The sequence below is a fragment of the Stenella coeruleoalba genome (assembly GCF_951394435.1).
Source record: "Stenella coeruleoalba genome assembly, chromosome: 2".
In the NCBI taxonomy this organism is placed as follows: Eukaryota; Metazoa; Chordata; class Mammalia; order Artiodactyla; family Delphinidae; genus Stenella; species Stenella coeruleoalba.
This window is the reverse complement of record NC_137147.1, coordinates 81,430,842-81,446,368: the sequence shown is the minus strand read 5'-3', so window position 1 is coordinate 81,446,368 and position 15,527 is coordinate 81,430,842. Positions and strand designations below refer to the sequence as shown.

The following is a 15,527-nucleotide window of genomic DNA, read 5'->3' as shown; positions in this document are numbered from 1 at the left end:
CTTTGAACATTTTTTTCCTTCCAAATTCAACATAAATGGATTCAGTTTTCACTGCAAATTTAATACCCTACAGCAGTGCTGTCCAATCGAAATACAACGCAAGCCAAATACATAATCTTCAACTTTCCAGTAGTTAGAGTAAAAAAGTAAAGAGGAGGATGGCCGTGAAAATGGTAGAAAAAGGAGCTCTAAGAGTCCATCCCACAACACAAATACTGAAAAAGGAAAAGAACAAAAATTCCCAGGCAACTTTGTCAGAACTCTAGAAAACAGCCAAAGGTTTACAGTGATGAAGCAAATCCTAAATCAAAAGGCAACTTTAAAGTGGTAGGAAAGCTTTGTGGCACTTTTACTTGCCAGTGGTCTAACCTCACTTCCCACCCCTGCCTCAGCAGTGGTCTTGTTTTTTTAAAATAAATTTATTTATTTATTTATTTTTGGCTGTGTTGGGTCTTCGTTGCTGTACGTGGGCTTTCTCTAGTTGCGGTGAGCAGGGGCTACTCTTCGTTGCAGTGTGTGGGCTTCTCACTGCGGTGGCTTCTCTTGTTGTGGAGCACGGGGTCCAGGCACACAGGCTTCAGTAGTTGGGGCACACAGGCTCAGTAGTTGTGGCACACAGGCTTAGCTGCTCTGCAGCATGTGGGAACTTCCCAGACCAGGGCTCAAACCCATGTCCCCTGCATTAGCAGGCAGATTCTTAACCACTGCACCACCAGGGAAGTTCCATCAGCAATGGTCTTAAAGATGACAGTCTGCATTCTGAGTATGGGATCCTGGTCCCTGGTTCCAGAGAGAGCACAGCAGACCTTAGTCTCAAAGAATCCTGTCTGGAGCTATGTGAAGGACTGACACAAGGCGTTTGCATTCCTCAAACACATCGGAAGACAAATGAACGACCAGCTGCTGCTGGGGGCAAAATATCACAATGAGGCCAACAATAGATGTACCAAAAGCCTGGGAGGAAAAGCTGGGGAGACAGTTTTTCTAGGGAATTAAGAAGCCATATGCATACCCACGGCAGAACACATGTTCATAAATGTTCTGGGAAGACCCGAAGTTTTCATCTAGGCTCAGCACAAGCAGGAAGTAATGGGTAAGGCAAAGTTGTAAACGGCTTGTCTAAGCATTAAAGGAGTGCCATGATACAGAGATAATCTGCAAAGAACGGAAGAGTTTTCCTTCCTTCCTCCCTCCCTCCCTCTCTCTTTTTTAAAACTCCTGGTGTTTAAGAAAATCTTTGTCAAAACACAAAAGGATCACAGGCAACAAGAACAGAGACTTCAGAGACCACACATGGCAAAGAATAAAGACTTTACAAAAATAGTTTAGAAAAACAACCTAACAACCACAGCCCACAGCCAGCAACAAAACAAACCCTGAAGAATGGGAAGAATACAAGTTCCAGAGTTATCACATTAAAATATTCAAACTTCTCAATTTTCAACAAAAATTTATGAATTATAAAGAGAAACATGAAAGTATGGCCCATTCACAGATGAAGTTAATCGAAGCTGTCCCTGATGAAGCAGAGATACTGGACTTACTACACAAACACTTTAAGTCAACTGTCTTAAATATACTCAAAGAGGTAAAGGAAACCAGGAAAACAATGTATGAGCAAATAGAAAATATCAATAAAGAAATAGAAATTACAAAAAGGAACCAATATTACTCAGCCGTAAAAAGGAACGAAATTGGGTCATTTGTAGAGATGTGGATGGACCTAGAGACTGTCATACAGAGTGAAGTAAGTCAGAAAGAGAAAAACAAATATTGTATATTAATGCATATATGTGGAATCTAGAAAGATGGTACAGATGAACCAGTCTGCAAGGCAGAAATAGACACAGATGTAGAGAACAAACGTATGGACACCAAAGGGGGAAAGCGGGGGGGGGGGGTGTGTGTGTGTGATGAATTGGGAGATTGGGATTGACATCTATACACTGAAGTGTATAAAATGGATAACTAATAAGAACCTGCTATATAAAAAATAAAATAAAACAAAATTCAAAAAAAAAATAGTAGCCAAATAGAAATTTGGGAGCTGGTAAGTACAGTACCTGAAATGAAAACTTCATTAAAAAGTTTCAATAGCAGATTTGAGCAAGCAGAAGAATCAGTGAGCTTAAAGATATGTCAACTGAAATGACCCAATCTGAGGTGCAGAAAGAAAAATGAATGAGAAAAAATGAGCAGAGCCTAAGAAATCTGTGGGATGCTATCAAATGTACCAATGTATGTGTAATGGGGGGGCTCAGCAGAGAAGAGAAAGGGGCAGAAAGAATATCTGAAGTGGCCAGAAAACTTTCCAAATTTGATAAAGATATAATAAATCTACACATCCAAGAAGTCAAACTCCAAAATGGATAAACAAAGAGATAGAAACTGGAGTTGTTGAAAGACAAAGAATCTTGAAAGCAGTGAAAGAAAAGCTACTCGTCATACACAAGGGAATCTCAATAAGATTAACAGCCGACTTATAGCAAACAATGGAGGCCAGAGGCAGTGGGATGACATATTTCAGGTGCTGAAAGAAAAAAAAATGTCAACCAATCTATACATAACAGAAGTACCCTTCAAAAATGAAAAAGAAATTAAGACATTCTCAGATAACTAAAGGGCTGAGGGAGTTTGCCTCTATCCTTTGGGATGAAATTAAAGGACACTAGATAGTAACTCAAAGCCATATGAAGAAATAAAGAACTCTGGCAAGGGTTATTACATAGGTAAATATAAAGCTATTATTATTGTATTTTTGGTTTTTAACTTCTCTTTTTGTCTACAGTAATAATAAATCTGTATTAATGGGCCCATTAATGTATAAAGATGTAAACTGTGACAATAACAATATAATAGGGAGTGGAGATGAACAGAAGCAGAGCTTTTATAGGCTATTAAAGCTAAGCTAGTATCAATTTAAACTATATCAACTTATATACTGTCTATAAGACACTGACTTTACATCCAAAACTACAAACAGGTTGAAAATGAAAAGATGAGAACAGTATTCCATAAAACAAGAGAGCTGGGATGAATATATTAATATTATTATAAGAAACAGAGGTCATTATATATTGATAAAAGGGTCAATTCATGAAGAAGATGTAACACTTATAAACATATAAGAGTCCCAAACTATATGAAGTAAACACTGACAAAACTGAAGGGAGAAATAGACCTACAGTAATAGTTGGAGACTTTAATACCCACCATACTTTTAATAATGAATACAACATCATCTAATAAAAAAAGAATAAAGTACTGATGTGCTGCAACATGGTACCTCACAAATATGCTAAATGAAAAAAAAATGCCATACACAAAAGGTCACATACTGGCATGATTTCATTTATATGAAATTCCTAAAATAGGCAAATCTATAGACAGAAAATAGATTGGTGGTTGCCAGGGGATTAGGGGTATGGTAAAGTTTTGAAAAACTGCTTAATGGATATGGGTTTGTTTTTTTTTTTGGGGGGGGGGCGGCTACACAGCTTGCAGGATCTTAATTCCCTGACCAGGGATTGAACCAGGGCTCTCAGCAGTGAAAGCACAGAGTCCTAACCACTGCACAGCCAGGGAATTCCCATGGGTCTGTGGTTTTTTTTAGGGTGATGAAAAGTTTTGGAACTACACAGAGATGGGGGTTGCACAGCAATATGAACGTACTAAATGCCACTAAGCTGTACGCTTTAAATGGTTAAATTTATGTTACATGTGAATTTCATCTCAATTTTTAAAAAGTAAACGCAGGTGGAATTAATGTTAATAGTATACTTTAATCCATTATATCCAACATATTTAAATAGATAATACAAAATAATCAATGAGGTATTTTATATTTTTTTCATACTAAGTGTTTGAAATTTGGTGCACATTTTACAAATACAGCGTATGTCAATTCTGATTAGTGCTCAACAGTCATATGTAGCTAACAGCTACCATACTGGCCAGGGAATCTTATTAAAAGATTACAAAAATAAGTTGTCAGGTGAGCATATATTGAAAGAAGACATTCTTAAAATCTGGAATACTTACTTTCTATCTTACAACACTTGTAGGTAATCTCCAGTGCTTTCTCTTTTTTACAAATTGAAGTAGCCACCAAAGAAATAAATATATGCATAATCCTACCTTCGACCATATTTTCTCCCCTGGAATGGTCTTTACAGCTAGGTAAAAGACCACCACTTAACTCTCATCTTGTCCTTTAGAGACTATAAAGGCTTCTCCTTCTGGTGAATTCAATGTATTCATCACATATCTTTCAGGCAGTTATTACCCTTATGATTCCTCTAACATTATCTTCTATTATTTAACTTCCAATTCTCCAATTTATCACATCTTAAACTTCCCTGCCCACCTGTATGTAGTGCCTCGTATACAGCAAGAACTTAACATTCAACATCTTCCTGTTCCATCGTAACTCTCTCCCTACTACAACTAATAAATAATATTTCATATGCAGGTAATGAAGATACCAAAAGGACACCTGCAACATCCTCGTAGCAATTCAGGGGCTATTCTTTAGCTCCTTAATTGATAGTTCAGTTATGAGGGGATGAAACCCCATGCGTATGAAATCATGAATGCATGGAAACACTCCTGGCTTAAAAGCCCCACATTCCATACAAGAGTCAAAATTATCTCGTAACAAACAGTCCATGGACATAGCTCCTTGAACTCCTGGCAAGGGATATACCCAAGTAAACAAATACACCACGTTCAGGGCAGAGCAAAGCTCTGGCTTTCCACCAGGTATATATATTTAGTTCATTCACAATCTTCTCCATGCAGATGCCGTTTACCAATCAGCAATGTTGCCTACTAACACAACTGACATTCTATCTTCATCAGGATTCCAGACGACCAGAGCTTAACCCAAAGTCATTTTCCATGAAGGAGAATAGATTTGGTTAGGTCTTTATTATGTAAAACAGAGTAACTGCTAAGTAGATGGGGACACATTTACATACATACATAAGGAGGTGCTCGCTCAATGTAATTCAGTTTATTAATATCAACAATCAGAATACGGATATTACCTAATTATATGTAACTTATTCATTGTAATAATATTCTGTTTAAGACTAAAGTTTCTTATGTATGTATTTGTAATAATGAGTTGTAAATATGAAAACATTGCTGCTTTCAACAAGTAAAATATCCTCCAACAACATCTCAACTAAAATGTCACTGACAGAGGCAGAAAGATATTCTAGTCACACCTTATTTAAAAAGTGGACTGCGACAGAACATTTAGAAATAGCATCAGATATGTATCCGGAGTTGTGGGGACAAGAGAGCAGGTGAGGAAGTTTATGAGAACTGCCAGCCAATTTGTGCTGGCAGAGTAGATTTTAAAAGTGGGAAGACAGGACATATGCTCCTCCGAATCAAGCCTTCTGAGAAGAAAGTCTGGCAGCTGCCAATTAACCACAGGAAAAGGGATCCCTTTGGGGATCAAAACAAAGACATTCTCTTGATAACATTTCTCCAGTTAGACTAAAATAACTAAGATTCAATTTCAGAACTAGTTTTTTTTTCTTACAGTGAGATTTCTTTAACTCCTCAATTTTTCCATACCCAATTACATAGATGGTAAGTGATAGAGCAAAGATTCAAACAAAGGTCTGAATAGAAAGCCTATGCTTTTTATCACTGTTACAACCAAGCAAATGCATGGTTGATATAACTCACTAATATTCTGGTATTCACGTTTATATGTATTCACTTACTCAAGAATAAAATATTTTAATCTTTCTCCACAGTTCCAAGAAGCTGTTGGATTCTTATAAAGTTAAAAAGTAATCTCTCTTGCATGTGTACATGCACACGCATGCACATGCACGCACACACACACACAGACACACACACCCCTGCCCGCATGTGGACATGACATACAAATGTCTATGTGGTACATTTAGCAGGATCCCTGCTATTGAGTTGCTTGAAGTGTACTGACAAGGCTTCAAACCAAAAGGGTTTTCATTTTAAACAAAACTGACTTCATTTTAAAGTCGACTCTGGTTAAGCTTCCTTATTTATCTCCCCCCAACCCAATTAGCTCTAGGTATGCAAAATCCTTATAGTTGCAGCTGAGAATGCCTCTTCTTATAGCTCAAAAGTCGTGGAATTGAGTCTCATGTCTCTGATTTGTCTGCCCTGAACTAATCACACCCATGGAGGGTCAACCCACTCAAGCCAAAAGGCCTAAAAGTGAAGGAATGACTTCCCCCAAGAAAAGTACTTTTCCTTGGTACTTTTTAATTGCACCTTTTAACAGAAGAATAATCAAGGTATACTTGGCATACTAAAACAATAGATGACCATTACAATATTGAAGAAGGTAATATGGGCTTGAATTCAAGATAAGGTAAAAAATTAATCAAAATGGGCTACACATCATGAAAGTGGACATACAAGTATGCAATAAAAGTTATTCTTGCTTGAGCTGGAAGATTACTGAAGACAACAAAAATGAATTACACTAAATAGGAATGCTACTGGTGAAGGCCTTGCGTATTCAAAAGGGAACTATTCTAAGCTTCTGTGTAGGGAGGATGTAATTAAATTGATATCCAAGAGTAATTATATTGAAAAATACGATCAGGAAACCTTGGAATATTCAGGAAGCAGAGCGAGAAAGGCAGCTAGGAAAGATGTTATTTGAATCCAAATGCTATTTCAATAATGAAACCTGGGAAAGCAGCAGTATCTTTACAGATAGAAGTTCAAGGTAGAATCCTCAATCCTCCTTTTAAACAAAACTCATAACAAATATTATGAAAATAAGGAGAGGATACAAAAAATACAGTAGTCAAAGATAACCTCCAATACTGTAAGCTTGTAAAGATTCAGTCCAGTGGTTGAACACAGTGTAAATGATGCAGAAAAGAATCTATCGTTATCTAGAATAAGAGTCGTCATCGATTGTGGTAAGAACACTCAAAGGAATTAACTAAAAAGCCATGGGGAGCATAAGTAATTCAACAGTCCCTAGCACATAATAGATATTTGATAAAAAATAAGATATATGGATGAATGGACTGTATGTCTTTTACAAGCCATATATCATATTAAACAGAAAGTATCCAAAGATGAGTAAGACACAGTCCCTGTTCTCAAAGAAATCACAATACACTAACTTGAATAAGTAATAAGGGCAATAATTTTTTTTAATTACCATTAATTCTGGTAATGGAAGATTCAAAAATGAAACAGAAGCCTGTAAAAAAAAGAAAAGTAGAATATACTGAGACTGAGCTTTGGGAGAAATACTCCTCCTTTTAAGGAGGAAGAGAGGAGTCAGTGATAGGGGTCAGAGTACTTAAGATCGGTAGGAAAATTTGAGGAATACAGTGTAATGAAAACCAGGACAACAATTTGTCTTAAAATGCAAAAGAGAAGCCTAGTTTATTGGAAACATGATTTGAAAGCAAAAGTACTAATGGATTGATACAATAAATGTAGAACACTCATTTCTCCAGCAATAGAGAATAAAGTAATAATTCAGATTCTGCTAGTATCTTTTTGTTAAACAAATCATTTTAAGTAAGACTGTCTGTTAGAAAGGAATTAATAGCTATATATCAATGTTTGAATTTTCTATCTCTTCTCATTTCACAGAAGACTCAGCCTATAAAGATACCTCTAATAGTATCTTAGGTCTTAACGCAAAGGTCAAAAACAAACATAAATGAACAAAAATAGTAAAGTGCTTATAATACTTGTAGTGGTGGGGACTGTGGCCATCTAAAGCGAATATGTAACACTCCATTCTAGCAGCTGCCTTGCAGGAATGCAAGCTCAGTATTACGAGAATGTTTTGATCTTTTTAGAGAACCTGGAAATCCTGCCTATATGAAGTCCCCTGACTTCTTAAATACTGGCTCATTTATATGTGGACCGGCTTCACCTGCAGTTTTCATCTTTTGTTTTAAATAAATAATGAATCTTTAGTTCAACCGAAATAAAAATTGTTTTTATCCACTTTGACCACTGCATTCCTCTCTTTTTAACTAAAACACTATGCAATAAACATAGCATTTGGCATCTCCTACACAATGCGAGAAATACGAAACAGCAATTAACCAATTAGTACTTTATCCTTAATTCCCTAAACTAAATGTCACTTTAATACATTTTTTCATTTCAAAGTGCTGAATACACTTTGCTCTTAAACACGAAACACAAAACATGTAAAATCCCAACAAATTCATTTAATAACGACCACATGAGTGACCAGGAATCATGGCCAAACTTGCTCCAGATAAAAATTCCACTGGTTCAGAGGTTCTTAAACTCATGTCCAAGGGTTGGCTCATTCTGTGAGTATTATCTGGAGAACTTTAAAAAAACACAGGCTGCCAAGGTCTACTGGTCTACTCCCTTGATTCCTAAAGGATGAGGCTTAGGAAAGCTGTATTTTAAATTTCTTAGAGTCCTGACGTGTAGCTGTATTTAGGAATAACTACTTATTCAGAATATTAATAAACTATAAACTAATCTAATTTTGAATACATTAGAACTGAAAATCTGTCACTATAAATTCTACTTAGAATAATTTATTTCCTATCACTTCAGGCAATATAGTCAGACAGGTTACTCTAGTATTAGGCCTTAGATAATCTTAAAAATTAAAGTTCCAAAGGAAAGCACTAACTCAAGAATTCAACAGTCAGAACTAAAATACTGAGTTAAAATATCTTGGCAATCTAAAGTCCTTTAATAGCTCCTTAGCATGACTTACAAAACAACACCTCTCTGACTACCTCTCTCCAACCATAACAGCATTCTTTCCACCCTTTAAACAGTCTCCCTCTACCCCAGGTCCTCTGCACTTACTTGGAGACTCCCCGAGATATTCTATTGGCTTCCTCCTTAAGCATTAGATAACATGAATCCTCCTCAAATTAGATTCACCCAATCTAAACTAGCCCCAACATCCAGCTTCCCTCCACCCATATCTATTACACTCTATTTCTTTTCCTGGTTTTCTTTTCCTCATAATGCTTATGACTATCTGAAATTATCTTATTTACTTCTTTCTTTCTTTTTTTTAAAGATTTTTTTTTCACATGGACCATTTTTAAAGTCTTTATTGAATTTGTGACATATTGCTTCTGTTTTACGTTTTGGTTTTTTGGCCCCGAGGGATGTGGAATCTTAGCTCCCCGACCAGGGATCGAACCCGAACCCCCTGCATTGGAAGGCAAAGTCTTAACCACTAGACTACCAGGGAAGTCCCTTATTTACTTATTTCTTTAGGTATTTATTTTCTGTCTCCTATTAATAGGACTTATGTTCCATGTGAGCAGGGACACTGTTTTCTTTGCTCACTAGAATGTTATCTGAGATATAGTAAGTGCTCAATATGTATGTAATTGTTGAATAAATGAACAGAAAAACATACAAACCCCCCCAATTTTACTTCTAACTTAAATGTGCACATTGATAAACCTCTATGAAGACAATAAAATGTTTTATACAATTTTTAGTACTAAGCAAGATTAAAATAGGAAATTTCCCTTAGCTTCCTCTACCTTCCTCCTCTGAGCTCCCTTCCTCCAGAAACGTCATTCCCCTGTACCCTTGTGGTCAAGTAATTTTGACTTGAGGCAGGTAAGCCTAAGAGCCTCCGAAACCAACTCTAATGACACTGAGAGTTGCAAGCAAGTACATTCTTACAATCCTAGCAAAACCCAAAAGATATAAAATTTGTCTCAACTATGTGTCATTCAGGGAAGACTACCTCAGATCTCAGAGTGATTTGTCTACCCAGGAAATAAGTACTCTGGATCCAATGAGAGCTGAAGGATGAACAGAGGTAAATTAGAAAGAAGGGGAACAGTGAAGGAAGGGATAGAGTGGTTTTCTTGATAGAAAACTACTTTATGCAAAGGGCACTTTTTTCTTCAAGGAGTTCACCATCTAAATTGCATTATTAAATAGCATGAGAAACAATACAAATAGCAACATAATAATGTGCACTATAAATAAAAATACATAGAAACAGAGCAGGAGCAGAGTTTTAAATATAAATTTGATAAATTTAATAAAGTAGGATGATACTATTTTTACATAGTTTGCAGCCCAAGATTCAAATGCTGAAAAGGGAACTAATCTGGGAATGAAGAAACACTGTTTCAGAAAAACTTAACTACCTTGAACGATGCTTTAAAAAAATTTTTTTTAATTCAACATTAATTCTTGAAAATATTCTTGGTAAAGAAATATTAGAAAAATACTTCCCTAACATGGTAAAAGCTATTAAAAACTCAATGATTATTACATACCTCTAAGTGAAACACCTGAGATGCTTCTATTATAGCCAGTTATATAGGACATTACTGAGGAAGTTAAAAAAATTAATATTGCAGTTATATGATTAAAGAGGAGTGAGGAAGGAAAAGAGAAATGAAATACAAATATTGATTTAAAAATTATCCTTATTTGTAGATCATATGATTGCTTATCTAAAAAAACACAAGCAGAGACTTCCCTGGTAGTCCAGGGGTAAAGAATCCACCTTCCAGTGCAGGGGACGTGGGTTCTATCCCTGGTCGGGGAACTAAGATCCCACATGCTGCGGGGCAACTAAGCCCACGCACCACAACTAGAGAGCCCGCGTGCCACAAACTACAGAGCCCACATGCCACAACCAGAGAGAAGCCTGAGCGCCACAACTACAGAGAAGCCAGCACACCACAACGAAGAGCTTGCATGCCACAATGAAAGATCCCGCATGCCACAATAAAGATCTCACGTGTCGCAAGTAAGACCCGACATAGCCCACCCCTCCAAAAAAACAAGCAAATTTGTTAGAAAAATAAGGAAGACTTTCTGTTTCCAGACCAGCCCATACGAAGCTTGGAAGCCACCAATCTATGCTAACAACAAGTAAAAAGTTGAACAAACTTAAAAATCAACGACACTTCTTAGGTCCATAAGAGAAGTGAGGTCACAGGGCAAACCACTGCCCCCAAACTTGGAAAGCCAGGCAGATGAATACAGAGAATGACAATTTATTGGAACAGAAACGCAAGAGCAAAGAGCTCTTTGGGAAACAGTGCTGGGGTAGGGGAACCTAAGCTATAACTGATGAATTGCTGGAGGCTCAGTGTGGACAATTCTGAGATTAAAAACTCTAAGGAGGGCTTCCCTGGTGGCGCAGTGGTTGAGAGTCCACCTGCCGATGCAGGGGACACGGGTTCGTGCCCTGGTCCAGGAAGATCCCACATGCCGCAGAGCGGCTAGGCCCATAAGCCATGGCCGCTGAGCCAGCATGTCCGGAGCCTGTGCTCCGCAACGAGAGAGGCCACGACAGTGAGAGGCCCACATAACACACACAAAAAAAAAAAAAAAAAAAAAAAAAAAAAAAAACCTCTAAGGAGACCCAGTCATCGAAATGCCCCCCACTTTTGTGAGTTTTACCTCTTGGTACTCTACCAAGTTCTCACAGTAAATATCAGAGAAAAATCCCGTCATATTTCTAGAAGGGGGAAAGGAAGCATTCTGAAATACATGGAGCACACTGTTCTTAACAAAGTTTGCCCTTGGGAGAAATTATTTAACCAGAGTCTAACCTCCTAAAGTTGTATCAGAACCTAACTGACCTAAGGGAAGGTAAATAAATACCCAGCTACAGCCCACTCCAGCCATCTTGTCCTACCTAAGAGGGGTGAGGGAGAAACAAAGAAGCATTTGAGAAGTTCACAGTCCAGAGACATAGGATCACAAAAGACTAAGTTCTGGAGACCAAATGTTCAGCAATGTTATTGTAATTAACAATACTGTATTATATACTTGAAGTTTGCTAACAGGGTACATTTTAACTGTTTTTACCACCAAAAAGAAAAAGGAAAAAAAAATAAAAAAGATAACTATATGCTGTGATAAATATGTTAATTACACTGACTGTGGTGATTATTTCATAATATATGTGAATATCAACACCAAACTGTACATCTTAAGTATAACCAATTTTTATTTGTCAATTATAACTCATTAAAGCTGGAGGAAAAGAAGACCTAATAATAGAACTATAAAACACTTCCCTACCGCCTTCACATTTTACCACTGCATTATTAAAGGCCTATTTACAGCAGTTCCTTTCAGCCAATACATCATGTCCGGCTATCAAGAAAAAATTACAAGGCATACTAAAAGGTAACAAACACAATTTAAAGAGACAGAGCATCAGAACCAGACTCAGATATGACAGAGATGTTGGCATCATCAAACCAAGAATTTAAAACAACTGTGATTAATACGCTACACCATCAAGAGTAATTCCTAATGTAAACTATGGACTCTGAGTAATAATGATATATCATCAACACAGATTCATCAACTGTAACAAATGTACCATTCTAGTGGGGGATGTTGATGATGGTAGCAGATAGGCATGTGTTTGCACAGGCAGTATGTGGGAAATCTGTACCTTCCACTCAATTTTGCTGTGAACCTAAAACTTCGCTACAAAAATAAAGTCTGTTAAAAAAAAAAAAAAGAAGTGCAGTGTAGCAGTTGGATATAAGAAATAATTTAAAAATTAACTGGCTTTCTTATTTACCAGTGAATTAAGAAATTACAATACAAAAAGAGCCAATCTACAATAAAAAATATAAAATTACTAAACTAAAATGTGTAGGATCAATATAAAGAAATCTGTAAAACTTTAATGAAGAGGATAAAGGACCTGAGTGAATAAAAGGACATTTTATTGTAAGTTTTCTAAAGATGATAATTCTATGTAAATTCTGTTTATTTGTTGCAAATTCAGTTTAAAATATCAGTGGACTTTTTTGGGGAAAAAGAAGGTAAAAAAAAAAGTGTCTAAGTATATTTAGAAGCCAAGAACATTTGAGTGATCTTTTAAAAACATAAGTCAGGTCACATGACTCTTGCTCAAAACCCTGCAAGAGCTACATATTTCATTCATGGTAAGAGGCTAAGCCCTAAGACTCAGTTTTAGAGAAATAAAAAGATAAAATGTGAATAATACACCTTAAAAAAAAACCTGGAAAACTTCACAACATGATGTCATCACGGCTATCCCTTAGTAGCAGAGTTAGAGGTTACCTTTATTCTCTTCTTTTATAATCACAAAAACAATAAAAGTACCAAAATGAAACAAAGCAATTCAAGGTCTAATAATAAACATTTAATAGCAAACATTTACGTAGCTCTTACCATATGCCTAATCTATTTGGGACTTATCTTTAATTCTGATGATAACCCTGCAAAATGGTGTTATTCTATATTACAGATAAGGAAACTAAAGTTTCAAGAGGTTAAGTAACTTACGTCACTTGGAAGTGACTGAGCAAGGATTTAAAACCCATGCTGTTCTAGTTCTGCTCCACAACTTATAGCTGTGACTAGAAAGTAAAAAAAAAAGTCGCTCTTTACCTCCAGCTTCATTTATGTAAAAGTAAGAATAGTATTTGGAATAAATATTCTTTATCAGTTATATTTTCCATTTTTCTACAATTTTATAAGTCTAAATATAAGGTCAGAGCATCTACTTAAAAAAATGATTCCACAATCATGACTCCCCCTTCTGCAGAGAAACAAGTCTCAAATCTGTAATCCTAATTTCACAAAGTAAACATGTCCACCCTGACAACATACCCTTTATATAAAGCCCAATACCACTCCATCCCCTGACCCCAAAAATGTTCAGCAACCTAGTATACCTCATGGAAATCCACTAAAACTTAGGAGATGCTTTTCAATTATGAGCAACATTGGATTTAAATCAGCATCATGGTCCTCATACACAGTAGTTTAAAAAACAAAACAAAAACAGCATGCCAGTAAGGCTCCTACTAACCTACAAGCCACGGTCCTCATGTGAAATTAAAAACAGGGAATGGTGAAATAAAACAACCATCGCCAAACTTTAATCATCAAGTTAAACAACCATCGCCAAACTTTAATCATCAAATTATAATCTATAAACTTTCATTTTAAAATCTGTAATAAGTAAAAGATTATAGTTAAGATATAGAGAATATATTTCCCATTAGTATTAGGAAATAGGCATAGATAAGAATTTTCAAGTGTTTCTAATATCCAAAAACTCAAACCAGTCTAATACCACTTATCTATCTGGGTCAGCAGCTTTTATATCAGACACAGCTTGAGCAGAATAAGGAATTCTTAATGAACATATAGTAAAATCACACCTATTTCCAAAAAGATGTATACATGGGAACATGTATGATCTCAGTAATGCTGGCGAAAGCATCAAGGAGTGAAAGCTTTTTCATTCCACAGATAAAATTCATATAGATATTCCACAGATAAGTTTAAAACAGCCACAAAAACATACTTTCTTTGCCCTATAAGAGCCCATAGCATCTACTAATGAGGAAGGTATGTTGAGATGGGTAGGAACTTTACATTTAAAATTTTCAGGAACTTCCTATAAGTGAACATGAATTGAGTATGTGTGCTTTCCTTTAAACCAAAAGATTAACAGATGATTTTTTCATCATCCATACATCTCAAACTGTGAGGTACTTCTCCAAAGGTATGCATTTTATTTTTATACAGAAAAATGTGCATTTTTCAGAAGGTGGAAACTTCAAATCAGAGTGGTGTACTAAGTGTATAAAAATTAAAAAGCATAGAACTTTTAAGCAGTTATAAGGAACCTGAAAGACATAGACTAATACAACACACAACACAGGTTAAAGAAAAGATCCATTTTGAAAAGATCCACACTGATGATCATAATTCTTTTTAACTCAGTTTGAAAATAACAAGTTGAGAAACTCCCAACTTCACGAGACAGTCCATTCCATTATTAGCCAACTCACATCATTAGGAAGTTGTCTTTTTCATAAAACAAAAATTTACATCCCCACCCTTTAACCTCCATCTGGTTTTATTCTCAGGAATAAGAGAATCTAAGTTTACTCCAAATATTTTCTGAGGTTTTTAATCATCTGGAGATAGCTAACATTTTTTGCTGATCAACTCTTCCCAAGTTCAACATGACAAGTTCCTATGACTCTTCCTCATCTAACCTAGTTTCGAAATATCTCATCATACTGGTAGATTATGAATTTGTCACAATGGCTATGTGTGTGTGGGAAAAGAATAAATAACAACTTTTTAGATATGGATGTTAGGTGATGGGCTAAGCTCACTCACTAGGCAAAGCAGTTCACTGCTTTCTCCTTCAATGTGCCATCCATTGGCACCACAATGTGCCAACCACATTCCTGAATGATGGTCAAGAGTTCACGTTCTAAGTAGTCCTTTTAGTTGTAAGAGATGCTAAATAATTTGCACTTACTCGTTCTCGTTTGGTTTTGCAAACAGTTGGTTTTGCTTACAAAACAAAATGTAGTTTGCTGGTCCACATACAGGCTCATTAACTTCCTGAATACAGTGCCCAACCAAATGTCCTAAATAACTGAGGCTAAAATATCACATTTTTCATCTCATCTATTTTTAGATAAAATAGATTTAGTAGCCTAACTCAATTATAATTACCATCACAAAAA

The 15,527-nt window shown here is 36.1% G+C and overlaps 1 protein-coding gene across 3 annotated transcripts in view; it reads right to left on the bottom strand.

Annotated features, from left to right (window-relative positions):
* Positions 1 to 15,527, bottom strand: part of SPRED1 (sprouty related EVH1 domain containing 1) — a 323,745-nt gene that overhangs the window by 82,290 nt on the left and 225,928 nt on the right. The gene's annotated exons all lie outside the window — the stretch shown is intronic.